Source organism: Semicossyphus pulcher, unplaced genomic scaffold, assembly GCF_022749685.1.
Source record: "Semicossyphus pulcher isolate SPU_LCO1_2020_fin unplaced genomic scaffold, fSemPul1.0.p SCAF_3, whole genome shotgun sequence".
Lineage (NCBI taxonomy): Eukaryota > Metazoa > Chordata > Actinopteri > Labriformes > Labridae > Semicossyphus > Semicossyphus pulcher.
The window spans coordinates 2,227,775-2,239,680 of NW_027211704.1; positions in this window are offsets into that span (position 1 = coordinate 2,227,775).

Here is an 11,906-nt window from a genome sequence, read left to right on the forward strand (position 1 = left end):
TTGAGATTTACTGTGTTTGGCAACAAATATTCTAACCTTCCAGTTTTTATAATGTCAACATGCTGGATTTCTTACAATGCAGCTTCCCGAAAGCATTGGTGAAGTCATTCCTGAAGCAAGGATCAGCAGGTTGCCCATTACTATCCCTCTTTGAATATATTATAATAACTTTATTGTCTTATAATATAATATAATAACTTGTCTTTTTTTATAACGGGATATCTGAGGTTGAATAACTGGAAGGAAAAGAATCCAGTTAGATACAAATTAAAATGTTCAGATATAATGTCAACTGGACGGAGAAAATATGGAAACAAACTTTTAATATAATAAAATCTGATACACCAACAATGGCCTATAAAATGTAGAGTTGCATCAAGCTTCACATTGCAACGGTGTTGTTTGGGATTGCATGACATTGCAAACGATGTTTCCCTTCTGAGCAGGAAGAGAGAAGAAGAAAAAAACATGGCGATGACTGACCCAAAGTGAAAGTGTTGGAGACACATGAGATCATTCTGGTGGAAACAACACGGTTTCAGCAACACACTGTACTCTGTCCATTCTCCAACATTTGATTCAATACAAAATGTTTTTCTGAGAAATTACAAAAATATATCATTACATATATTTCATAAACACATCTCATTCACTCAGTGTTCATTTTGGCAGCTATTTTTGAGTCTTAAGCCGAAAATGCTTTCTGGTTTTAGTCACATTTTAGTCATTCTCCCTTTAAAGTCGACGAAAACTAAAAACATTTAAGTCCTGTTTTAGTCAATAAAAAGTCATCAAATATTAGTCAGTAGTCCCTCTTCTACTTTTTACCTGTTTGCTTCAGGTAAAATTAAGACTTCAAATTTCAGTAGATCATCCATACAGTAAAAGAACAATGAAGACACCTCATGTAAGATTATTTTTCATCATCACTTCTTGAAGCAGACAGCCGATGTTTCCTCCTTTTTGTGCAGAAGAAGCGTCACATGCAGCGTAAAACGGCTGTGAGCGCACACAGAGCCTGAAAAGTTAACGTTTTCGTAAAATTAACACAGCATTTACGACAGTATATAAGCTGATGTTTTATTCTGGAGTCGCAGCATGTGAAAAGAGAAAGGACTGCTAAGACCATTTTAACAATCCATCATCTATACCGCTTATCAAGTTCAGGGTCGCGGGGGGCTGGAGCCTATCCCAGCTGTCATTGGGCTGATCACCAGCCAATCAGACATAAGCCCCTTTTTACACTGCCAGTTCAAGGCGGGATTATTACGCCTCTGTTACGTTTCTATGTCATGGAGGTCAAATGGTGGCAGCGCACTGTTTTTTTCCGCCTCTGAGCCGGCACGATGCTGTTTGTTTACTCCTCACGCACGTTTTGAACGGTGTGTAAAAACACACACTGGACCGGCTTCATGTCTGGTCCAATGTAAAATGACAAAGGCTGCATGACGGGGGAGCGTTGTTACGGCGCTGTGGTGGAACCGCAGTGTAAAAAGGGCTACTGAAAACCTATCACGCTCACATTTACACTTACGGGCAATTTGGAGTCGCCGATGAACCTAACGAGCATGTCTTTGGACTGTGGGAGGAAAGCATCCGGAGGGAACCCACGGGGATAACATGCAAACTCCACACAGAAAGGCCCCATATGTCCGAATCAGGGGATTTTAACCAGGAACCTTCTAGCTGTGAGGCAACAGAGCTAACCACTACACCACCATGCAGCCCCATATTACCTTACTCTGGAAAAAGTGTGTGTTTCAGTGTGTGTGTTATAAAAAAATGAGTAAATAAAAATCACACCATATGTCCTAAGAGCTGTGTGGCGTAACCCCCAACATGCCTCTTCCAGCTGTTGGCATCAGATTAGGCGCAGCATTTCATGTGTTCAGAGTGCTATAATTACAGGGTGCACACAGGCCTGCTGAGTGTCTCTCAAAATTTGAAACATGGCTGTTTGTGGACGTGCCAACTGCACACACAGCTGATCTGTTGGTAACCGATGTCAGCATGAGCTACATTCAATCCCTGCTCCTACAAACCACGACGCTGTCGTCCGACCAGCACGAGAAATCAACAGGAAGGCCACGCTCTGCACAATATTTACCTGCAAATATTCAAGTCATTTTTTAAGCAACATGCAACAAATGTCGACATTGTGCTTCTCTCCAGGATGTAAGTGTGTAGATGTCTGTTAGATGGCTTTAAATAGAAGCAGAAATTCACACAACATCAGCTGTTTTCACGGGCTTTTTGTCACTGTGCAACGGGAAAGAAGATCTTAAAATCAAAGGATAATGTCTCCAAAGGTGTGTAAATACAGCTTTGGATGGTTCATGCTAATCTGAAAAGCAGATACAAAGGCACATTGAGCGTGTTTCATCTTTTTACTATCACTTCCTGCCAGGAAGACTCCAGGTGTGATGGTTTTCTCCCTTGTTTAACAGGACAGGATACACATGTTGGGAGTGATTTTCTCAAAGGCGTTTTGCTTATTACACCATCTGCCATCGAAAGGAAATGTGAAAGCTCTGAGAGGCACAGGAGGCACAGGCAGCGGCCCTCTTCTTTTAATGCCGGTGAAGAAAAGATACCAAGAAATCCAGCCCTGTAAGAGGTGGAGTGGAGACCTGCAAAAACTGCAAACCTCCTTGTTGGAGGATTCGTTGTTCAAGGTAATAAGAGAAGACAAATGTTCCAAAACTGAAGTGAAAATGATTCACTGATGTTAAAAGCATTCATATTTTTACCAGTCTTTTCTGAACTAAGCTGTAACAGTCCTCCACTCTAACTTTTCCTGTTTGGAGCCACTGAACACTTTGTCTCGTGAGTAATTGTTCAGCTAATTCTTGCCTTGAAAAGGACAAGCTGTATGTCACTACACAACAAGCTCTGTGCACAGTGCTCCAGTCACATACTGACCCAAGAGAGCGCAGCAAGGATGAATGACTGTGATAATACAACTGGTCTCCAGGCAACAAGAGGCAGTTCCTTTTGACTAGATAGAAGCACAGAGATGAAAACATATTAAGTAAACTAATTGAAAAGACCCCCAAAAACAAGGGATGGAGAGAGAACTGTGCGCCCCCCCTGTTGGGAGAGGCATCGAGAAAACAAGAGAGAAACTAATTTTCTTTCAATTATGTATCGAGCTTTTGTTCCATGAACTGATTCTTCTGACACCGGACGCTTGGGAATCACTTGTACGTGGAATCTCTTTAAATTGGACCTATTTTGTTTTCTGACAATATTATCTTAGTCATCAACTACAGACGCGCCATGAAACACGATCTGAAGTCATGGCCATATAATGCGACAGAAAGTTGGCTTCCTGTACGGAAACAAACCAGGTTTCCTCTGTCTCAGAGGAAGAGAATTGTTAAAGTGGTGTTCCTATTGGTTATGGATTATGGTGATGTCATTTATAGACATGCTGCCATTTCAACTCTTAAGCCCCTGGCCTCTGTCACTCTGCCCTAAGATTCATAACTGGTGATAGATATGGTACTCATCACTGAGTCCTTTATGACAAGGCTCGTTGACCTTCTCTTGAAGACAGACTCAACAAACTCTGATATTTGTAGATTTTTAAGGCCCTTATTGGTATTCTGTGTTCCAAATTCCAAAGTGAGGCTCGTCAGTGTCTCTCAATCAAAATCAAGAAGGGACGGGACTTCAGATATCAACTCTGGCAACAACAATGGCGGAGGAGAAGAGGGAGCAATTTCCCGATCTAGAGCTGCTGCTAACACCAGGACACGATTCCTTTCCATCGTTTTTAAGTTTTCTTTGTTACTTGAATAAAAGCAAATTTAAAAGAGCCATTTAAAACAGACTTAATGATCACTACCCAGGGAAGCGGAATTGCCACCAGACAACTCTCGTAACCTAGCAACAGCAAGCGCCAATGAGAAGCGCTCTGAAAGAGGTCGTGGGCGCTGCAAGCGCAAAAAAACACAGCGTTAGTGGCCACAGGCTCTACAGTTGTTCCTCTCTTGCAGAGTTTAGGACTTTGACTTCTAGCCACTAGTTATAGTTGTTCCTTTGGCTTTATGCTTTGTTTTAATGTGTCTGTAATCTTAACGGCATTAGAAATGAGGGAAAGCTCAATGTCCTCTGGAGAGTAAATAAGGGTTTAAAATGAAACGTTGCAGGAGTGATTTATTTCTCTCCAAAGTCATCCCACTCGACTGGTTTCTATTGATTCTGCTCGGGCAAAGCACCTAATGAATATGTTAACAAATCAAACTATAATTCCAGGTTTTACTACAATCAATGGTATCATAGTACATGTTACAGAAAGCAGATCCATATTTTAATGTTGCTAAATGCCCAACTAGTCCATTACCTTTATAGAGTTTCCATTATTCCCTGCAACATGAGCTATAAAAGACCCACACTCCCTATCTGACATTAAAACAAGAATAATTGCATTAGATGCATTGTCAGGCTGTGCCTCTCTGCAAACCTTTGCATCCCTCACTTCCCTATTTACTTGAAATTGGCTTATCAATAATTAAGAGAATGATTTGTAGCATGCTGGAGTATTGGCTGTGGGCAGACGTCCAATGGGCCTGACCACAGTGAGTTGGGTTGTTCCTAATAAGGTTAGCTGCTGCAGGATAAAGAAGCAGCAGCAGCGAAGGTGAAATGAAAATGTAAAGCTTCAGGAAATGTGGACTGAAAGAGTAAGAATTCATATTTAATATCAAAGCTGAGTCTTATTAGGCGTTCACAGAAATCTGAGTGAAAATAAATATTCATAACTAGAAGAGTTCAACAGGCAGCTGATGTTAGTGTTTAGACCATCTCGACTGTAAGCATGGCAGATCAAGTTTTGATTGACATCTGCCTGGCTCCTCCCACAACAATAGCACAGCGTAATGCAGGACTGAATCAGAGGTAACAGAAGCCCTGCCATCTATTTTACTGAATAGTGAGTTATACAATGCTTTTGTATCCACATCATAATTAGCAGTTGTCATTCAAAGGCAATGCTAGTTAAAAAGCCATTAAGGGCGCATTCACACCTAAAGTCCGCTTGTTTGGTCCGAATCAAACACCAAATTGTTCCAAAGTTGCATTTAGCCTCGAGTTTGGTTTGAGTTCTCATGGCAGCTTTTAATGTGCGGGGAAACTGCTCCCTGATTGGTCAGAATTTCCATCTGGTAAAACTCCCTGAAGTAAACAAAGCAAGAGAGCACACTGATCGATCTCACTCAACATGATCACGGACTTTAATGTTTTGATGTCACTGAACAGTTTAAAACCTCCGTGTTCTCTTGCGTTTCCACAAGCATTTGTTTGGTCACCCACCCTCATTGCTCCCCCACATCTGTCCTCTACACATCTTGCTGCGTGTCTCTGCAAATGTCAGCACCTGTAAACATCCTGCAATGCACAGTTTTATGGTTTGCTTCCTTTATTAGGTCCTACTTTACATTCTCACCAGAGTCAAACGGGACCCTGGTTTGTTTGGAAACGGACCGAGACCCGTCTTTTCTAGCGGACCACAGTCTGTTTTTTTGGTCCAGGGTTCTGTTCAATGGGACTAAACAAGGCTGGTGTGAACCCGCCCCGTGTGCAATGCCAAAATATGGCTCAGAAAACAGATCATGAATGGCCTCCAATAAAACTCAACCAACAGACGCTAAACACCTGCAGCCGTCAATACTCGGCCCACAGACGCTAACGCTGGGTTTAGTGTAGCTGCCTTGTGACCATTTCTGTGAATTTATTTATTTATTTATTTTTGGATATGAAATAAATATCCAAACTTAACCATTGCCAATTTACAGAAATCTAAAAGACATATTTTGGATTGTTTTCACAGGTTACTATAAAGCTCTTCAGATGTTAGAAGGCCAATGGCTTTAGGGAATAACCACAGGAAAAGGTCATTAAGTTAGTGGCAGCAACTGAGAACACATTTCCTGCCAAAATAAGAGCATAAAAACCATTTTGTGAAGAAGCTTCTGGAAATAAAATCATGGTGGATATTAAAGTGAGACCATCGTGGCTGCATTCTCTCGTGAAACACCTCTTCATGGATGTCACTCCTTATCAGCTGCTATTTGTGTGAAGCGTTTGCATTACTGTTTCTGCCACTATGTTGATGGATAGATGGATTGTGTTTGCAGTTGTGGAGCCATGAGGGCTATGCATTGGATTGAAGCATTGCAAACTAATCTTTTCTTTTGAAAGCAAAGCAAACTTTTAGAATAAGTGTGCTTTGTGAGAGTTTTTATCTCAGATAAATAAAAGCCGTGCCTGATGTAGAGCCCTCGACACGGGCGTAGTGATTCCAGTTGTATCCTCAATATTCACTTCATCACCGTAACATCTCATCAGGCCTTCTTCTGCACTGTCGTTGTCCATAAGTTGCTCACACACTCCTGTAACACTCCATACTATCTAATCTTCTCCCTTGAAAAGCCATCTGATGTGAATCTCATTAAAGTGAAGGCAGCACAGGACAAAGAGGCTGCAATATAACCAGCAAGCTCTATTATTATAATTTTCCAATCACTGTGAAGATTGATATGTTGATGGAGAAGCAGTTCCTCTCTCCCCCCCGTCTCCCCTCCTGGTCTGACTGACTCCTCAGGCCCATGAAGAGGCTGGGTGGCCCCTCATTAAGCACATTCTGGATTACAGCTCCTGGCCAGGGCTATTTCCAACAACATGCTAGTGCATTGTAATGAGCCTCTCTGTGTGCTGCGCAAACACACTCAATCTCCCACTTTAATCACAGAGGAGGAGACGGGCTACTCCTCGAGCCCTCGACGGGGGCAGCGAGAGGAAAGGGGGATTTGCAAGTTCCTCCATCCCCTGATGACATATAATCTCCTTGGGAGATGAGTGTTCTGTCTCAGAGCTGTGATTGACATGTCTAGCATTATGAAGGAGCGAGTTAGGGAGGGGAAGCTGTGAGAAATGCTACAGACAGGAGAGATGAGGGTGATTCTTCAGCTGTCTGGTCATTCTGTCGGCCCTGTAGCTGCAGATCATCTGTATGTCAAACAGCTGCGGGGAGGAAACAGGACATGATGAACAGGGGTAACCTATGAACTGGACATGATGTACGTCTCCCGAAGAACACTGTGTCATCTCGTGAACACACTGCCTAATGAAACTAATGGTTTTAAATTAGAGGGACAGTGTAGGATTCTTCTTCATAGAACTAACGCACAACATACGGACGTACAAAAAGTCTAACTCGTCATGATTCATAAGGCTTAACTCTTCGTGGTGAAACAAATGTGGAATTGAATCCAACTCAACAATCAAACCTGTGAATTAAAAAATCTACAAGACCAGACGGATTAAAACAAACAGCCTGCAGGCACAGTCGGTCTAAGCTGTCATGAGACGAGCATTATGTGCATAAATATGCTGCCTGAATATAACAGCGCTTCAGCATTCAGAGCTGGCTGAGCTGCATTTTCAATGAACAGGTCAGGTGACAGCACGGAGCAGAATTAGCAGAGATGTGATCTGTAAGTGGGTGAGTGCCGTCTTCAGTTTCACACATGCATTTCTCTGAAGAAAGGGAATTGTATTATATTAATGCTGACATTGATGGACCACTATCTGACTCCACAATCGAGCAAAGAATCCCTTCAAAGGTTATATAAGCTGATCATGGCACAAAGTTCTTGCAAAAGAAAACAGATGCAACGGCCGGCAAATTGTCTCCAGTTTCTTTTATTTGTACGTGCAGCGTCAGTGGGATACAAAACACAACACGATACATTAAAGGGGAACAAGAGCGCGTCTGTGTGCATGAAAAGAGACACACAGAAGGTAACAGTGATGTGCAGCAGTTAGCTGTAAACCCGCTAACAAGACCACAACATTGTTACGGTATAAAAGCAGTTTATTTGGAATATGCTCGAAGGTCGAGGTAGGGTGGGACGAGAGGGGGTCAAATGGGGTCGAGTTAACTGGAGCTGTGAGGAACCCGGGGGTCGGGACTCAGGGTGGGGGCGCGTCTCAATGCACTTTACGATTCAATACCCCCCTGTTGTTCCTGTTGTGAGATTGAAGAGAGGAGAGGGATGGGGGGTGGCAGGTGAGGGGGGGTAATTGCATTAGGAAGGCACAGGTGTGAGAGCTAACGAGACACAGGTGATGGCATTAGTGAGGGGGGCGTGGTCCTGTTCCTTAATGTTGCAATGAACAGTATTATGTTATACAGCATGTAAGAAGCATGTGTGTGATGATCTGTATACTTTTTAAATTCACCTGGACATTGCAGTACCTGCCTCTCCAGCCTCCAAACAAAGCCTTCCTCCATGCTCTGCTGCTGTTTGATGTAACTTGCATCAACTCAGTAAGAAACCCCCCAAACAGGAAATAACAAAGGCCCGTGTGATCACAAAGTATCTGATTCAAGTCCAGGTGAGGGATGTGTTTCCTCTGCCTCTTCCTGTATCCCCTCTCTGTCACTAAAGCAGCGTGATGTATTAATATAAAAGACCAGCTCCAGTCATGTTTTAAGACAAATAAAATGCTCTGCTTGAAATCATAAATTGTCCGATATGTTTTTTTTCCCTGAAAAATACATTTAATTACTTTGTAAAAATCCTCCCGAGGCGTCTCCTCCTTCTCCCTCATTAAAAATTCCTCAATCTGCACAGGCCCCGCCCACTTTAAACATTTCCTAGTCTCTGCCATCGTTTAGTGGCAACTTGTTGAAACTTAGCTAGCTTGAAATGTAGTTATTAGTAGTAGTAACGTTAACGTTAGTAGTCAGCAGTGAGTTTGCAAACATTACGATGACGGCTACAGCTGGCTCACACATCGCCAAAGTGGTTGCCATAGGTTACACATAATGATATGCATAGCGTCACCCCATCCATTAACAGGATTGGCTCCTTAGGTTTGTGACATCTCAAACCTGCCAATCTGAAAGCGTGTTGTTCAGCCTGTCCTTGGTACACTGCAGTTTAAAAGCAGACAGGCCCAGCCATGGAGATGATGCTCATGTTGTCCCTGATGTGTCTTGTAGCACATGAAGAACACCACATGGAGATGTGTACAAGGTTAAACACTGGATTTTACCTGGAGGGGGTCTTTAAGTGCTTTTAACTTCTATCTTATCAAACAAGCAGTGAAACATGGCTCTCCTGTAAGACATTTGTATCACTTGTTTTCAGCAGCAGTTTCATTCTTACATTTAAAAAAAGGCAGACGGAAAATCAAATCCTGCTTAGGGCTCGAAAAACGCTTTGGCTGCCCCTCATGAGCAGCTTCCACCAATTAAATGATCTTTTTTTCTCTTCACATTATTGATCAGACTTTTATTCTTTGTCCTTAGAAAGTCTAAAATAGCTGATTTATTACAGAAAAAAAAATCTTTCAGGAAGCAGGCTTTGCCATAAGTCTAAATACATCGCTGTCATGGTTGCGCTGTTCTGGATGTCAGAATCACTGACATCAGAGAGGATCTACGGAGAGCTCCACACCTTTGGGATTTGACTTCAACAAAAATACAGCTTTGAAATTCTGCTATAAAAGAATATCTTACTGTTTGGAGTCATAAAACTCTGACAGTGACTTAATCAGGAAGAGTGATGTTAAGGTTAAATTGCTTTGATTTTAGGGGCTTGTTTTTGCTGTTATAGGCTTTTATTTTGATAGAAGACCTGTTGCCGTCTCAGGGATGTTAAGAGGAATGTTATGACTGATGTTTGGGTCTTCTGCAGCATGTACAGCAATAAGCACAAATATCCTCCTCCTCCCTTTGCTCTGCAGTGTAAGATCCTTCCACGGTTTATTCAAGTATCAGGGCCATACAGCAACGCCTGCGTGGTCATTTTTCATCTCGCTGATACATCTGTGGCGATGTGCGATGATGTCCCCATAACTCTGTCCTTTACTGGCACTGCGTTTGGTGGAATAATTCATGCTACCATAAAGACGTGGCTGGTGGATATAGAGGAGGGAGAATTATGATGGTTTTATTAAAACAGTAAATCCAACTACTCGCCTATGGTTGAGAAATAAGGAGGGGAAAAAAGAGAACAGGACGGCGCTCGTGTCTGCTGCCAGTTTGCTCTTCAGTTGACGGCAGCATTTGAGTTCATTTACAACTTGTTATGATACGGCGGAGGGGCTGTGGGTTTTGTGTGTTGAGAGGAGGCCAATATAATCCGTCTTTCAAACAGGGACTGACACGGAGAGGAGAGGAAGCAGAAGCAGGTATGCGGCCTGCCTAACTGGTCGGCTGCATTACATTCCACACAGGCAGCACTGGTGATGGATTGACGCCAGCTGGAGAGAGGCAGGCCTGAATCAATTAAGGCCAGTTCATGAAATTGAACAGAGTTAAAACCTGTCTGTCTTTTTTTATGGTTGATTTGATCAAACCTGTGTTCACCTTCAAACCCTGAGACCTAATGGCCAATAATGGATTGTGTTACTTTGCGGTGACACAGAAATATGCCTCCAAAGGTTACTAATCCAGCTCATTATGAATTTCCAGTCCATTATTAAGAGTCTCTAGCCCCTGAGGAGACCCTCATCTATTTACTGGCTCAGTGATGATAATGACTCATTAAATATAGGAGTAAAAACATAGTAAGGAAGTGCCGGGATGCATTAGTCTGCTGCTGCACTCTCTTTCTGCTCCCTTCTGCCCTCTGATCACAAGATAACATTTTGATTGACATTTCCGAAGGTCATTGGTTAATCATCAGTAACTCTTCACCTTTAATTACGCATCAGTGGTATTATGTACACGCTTATTTGCTCGAGACCCCAATCGGTTCGACAACATTTCTTATGCAAATTGGGCGACAATTATCTCTCCCATCAATGACGGAGGAGGCAGGTCTTGTTTGTTCCTAACGACATTGTTTGCGATATTGAACGTGTCATTAAGTTCTTCCCCGCAAGGATGCTGTCAGGGTGAACGGCCTTTCATCACCTCTGCACCCTCCTGCCCTATAGAGCGCGCAGCAGAACAAAGACGCTGCGTACGCGACCTCAGATGCCCTAAAACACAAAGTAGGGCACGTATTCATGTGTGTACGTTAAATGCACACATGCTCACGCACATATCACATCAAAAGACATAACCCACAGGACATGCTAATATACAGATAATGAGGCTATATAATTGACCCTTTGCTAAGTCCGCCTCCATTGGTAACTCCTGTCAAGCTTTCGCCCTGGTATGTCAATATTATGGCGTTTTCAACTATAACAGTGAGAGAAGTTTTAAGGGAAATAACAGCACATTTCTGGGAAAATAGTTCCTAAAAATCAGAAAGAAGTCGATCATATTGTGGACTTGATCCAAACGCTGGATTAATTTAATATTCAACCGTCTTTGTTTGCTAACATGCTAACCTAGCCAAGTTAGTTAGCGTCTGACCTTGAAGCAAACAAAGGAGTTTTTGTTGATCTTTGACGGATTAAGCTGCAAGTGCGGTCTTCCACAATTTATAATCCACGCCCGACATCTCCCCTCTCCAGTTTTCGGCTAAGGATAAGCTAAAAATATGAAACAGCCCTCTACACCTCTGCTGTCGGACTTGCAGATTCAATATGCACACCTGACCTAGGCCTTCCGTGCCTAGTTACGGTTGCTAACATAGAATTGGACAGTGGCCGTTCTAGAGAGGGGCTTAGCGAAGGGTCAATTGGAAAAGGTATGAAAGGCCAGTTACCGAGCAAATGCAAAGAGCATCATGGAGAAAAACATCTCTTATTTAATAGTAGCGCTATGAAAAAGGAAAAATCACTGCAGCTCTAATTTCTTCTATAAAATGACTTTGTGCTTGCGATGCAATTTCAAAATATTACAGCCAAACAGGAACCCAGTCACATCATATCAAAGTGTAAGAATAAAATAAGTCTGTTAATCTAAACGTGAAGCTTCAATTTAACTACATTGT